We start from the raw sequence: 2,500 nt of genomic DNA, 5'->3' as shown, positions 1-2,500 counted from the left end.
CCAAAACGGCCCAAAAACGGGCCAAAACTGGCCATTTTTGGCTGCGCGAGCGAGCGGCGAGCGGCGGACAGCGAGCGAAGCGAGAGGCAGCACCGTCCCTGCTATACGAAAGCCCCATCCAGCCCTGTGCCACCCGGGGGGTTCCAGGGTGCTGAGATGGCTGACGTTTTGCTCCGCTCACGATGGTCACCGCACCACGCAAGAACAGCCCAAAAACAGGCCAAAACAGCCCAAAAACGGGCCAAAACAGGCCATTTTTGGCTGCGCGAGCGAGCGGCGAGCGGCGAACAGTGAGCGAAGCGTGAGGCAGCACCGTCCCTGCTATACGAAAGCCCCATCCAGCCCTGTGCCACCCGGGGGGTTCCAGGGTGCTGAGATGGCTGACGTTTTGCTCCGCTCTCGACGGTCACCGCGCAACGCAAGAACAGGCCAAAAACTGGCCAAAACGGCCCAAAAACGGGCCAAAACTGGCCATTTTTGGCTGCGCGAGCGAGCGGCGAGTGGCGGACAGCAAGCGAAGCGAGAGGCAGCACCGTCCCTGCTATACGAAAGCCCCATCCAGCCCTGTGCCACCCGGGGGGTTCCAGGGTGCTGAGATGGCTGACATTTTGCTCCGCTCACGACGGTCGCCGCACCACGCAAGAACAGCCCAAAAACAGGCCAAAACGGCCCAAAAACGGGCCAAAACTGGCCATTTTTGGCTGCGCGAGCGAGCGGCGAGCGGCGGACAGCGAGCGAAGCGAGAGGCAGCACCGTCCCTGCTATACGAAAGCCCCATCCAGCCCTGTGCCACCCGGGGGGTTCCAGGGTGCTGAGATGGCTGACGTTTTGCTCCGCTCACGATGGTCACCGCACCACGCAAGAACAGCCCAAAAACAGGCCAAAACAGCCCAAAAACGGGCCAAAACAGGCCATTTTTGGCTGCGCGAGCGAGCGGCGAGCGGCGAACAGTGAGCGAAGCGTGAGGCAGCACCGTCCCTGCTATACGAAAGCCCCATCCAGCCCTGTGCCACCCGGGGGGTTCCAGGGTGCTGAGATGGCTGACATTTTGCTCCGCTCACGACGGTCGCCGCGCCACGCAAGAACAGCCCAAAAACAGGCCAAAACAGCCCAAAAACGGGCCAAAACAGGCCATTTTTGGCTGCGCGAGCGAGCGGCGAGCGGCGAACAGCGAGCGAAGCGTGAGGCAGCACCGTCCCTGCTATACGAAAGCCCCATCCAGCCCTGTGCCACCCGGGGGGTTCCAGGGTGCTGAGATGGCTGACATTTTGCTCCGCTCACGACGGTCGCCGCGCCACACAAGAACAGCCCAAAAACAGGCCAAAACAGCCCAAAAACGGGCCAAAACAGGCCATTTTTGGCTGCGCGAGCGAGCGGCGAGCGGCGAACAGCGAGCGAAGCGTGAGGCAGCACCGTCCCTGCTATACGAAAGCCCCATCCAGCCCTGTGCCACCCGGGGGGTTCCAGGGTGCTGAGATGGCTGACATTTTGCTCCGCTCACGACGGTCGCCGCGCCACGCAAGAACAGCCCAAAAACAGGCCAAAACAGCCCAAAAACGGGCCAAAACAGGCCATTTTTGGCTGCGCGAGCGAGCGGCGAGCGGCGAACAGCGAGCGAAGCGTGAGGCAGCACCGTCCCTGCTATACGAAAGCCCCATCCAGCCCTGTGCCACCCGGGGGGTTCCAGGGTGCTGAGATGGCTGACGTTTTGGTCCGCTCTCGACGGTCACCGCGCAACGCAAGAACAGGCCAAAAACTGGTCAAAACGGCCCAAAAACGGGCCAAAACTGGCCATTTTTGGCTGCGCGAGCGAGCGGCGAGTGGCGGACAGCAAGCGAAGCGAGAGGCAGCACCGTCCCTGCTATACGAAAGCCCCATCCAGACCTGTGCCACCCGGGGGGTTCCAGGGTGCTGAGATGGCTGACATTTTGCTCCGCTCACGACGGTCGCCGCGCCACGCAAGAACACCCCAAAAACAGGCCAAAACTGCCCAAAAACGGGCCAAAACTGGCCATTTTTGGCTGCGCGAGCGAGCGGCGAGCGGCGAACAGCGAGCGAAGCGAGAGGCAGCACCGTCCCTGCTATACGAAAGCCCCATCCAGCCCTGTGCCACCCGGGGGGTTCCAGGGTGCTGAGATGGCTGACATTTTGCTCCGCTCACGACGGTCGCCGCGCCACGCAAGAACACCCCAAAAACAGGCCAAAACAGCCCAAAAACGGGCCAAAACTGGCCATTTTTGGCTGCGCGAGCGAGCGGCGAGCGGCGAACAGCGAGCGAAGCGAGAGGCAGCACCGTCCCTGCTATACGAAAGCTCCATCCAGCCCTGTGCCACCCGGGGGGTTCCAGGGTGCTGAGATGGCTGACATTTTGCTCCGCTCACGACGGTCGCCGCGCCACGCAAGAACACCCCAAAAACAGGCCAAAACAGCCCAAAAACGGGCCAAAACTGGCCAATTTTGGCTGCGCGAGCGAGCGGCGAGCGGCGAACAGCGAGCGAAG

The sequence above is a fragment of the Musa acuminata genome, unplaced genomic scaffold (genome assembly GCF_036884655.1).
Source record: "Musa acuminata AAA Group cultivar baxijiao unplaced genomic scaffold, Cavendish_Baxijiao_AAA HiC_scaffold_1136, whole genome shotgun sequence".
NCBI classification, from domain to species: Eukaryota; Viridiplantae; Streptophyta; class Magnoliopsida; order Zingiberales; family Musaceae; genus Musa; species Musa acuminata.
The sequence above is the reverse complement of the archived record's forward strand: the minus strand, read 5'-3'. Positions refer to the sequence as shown.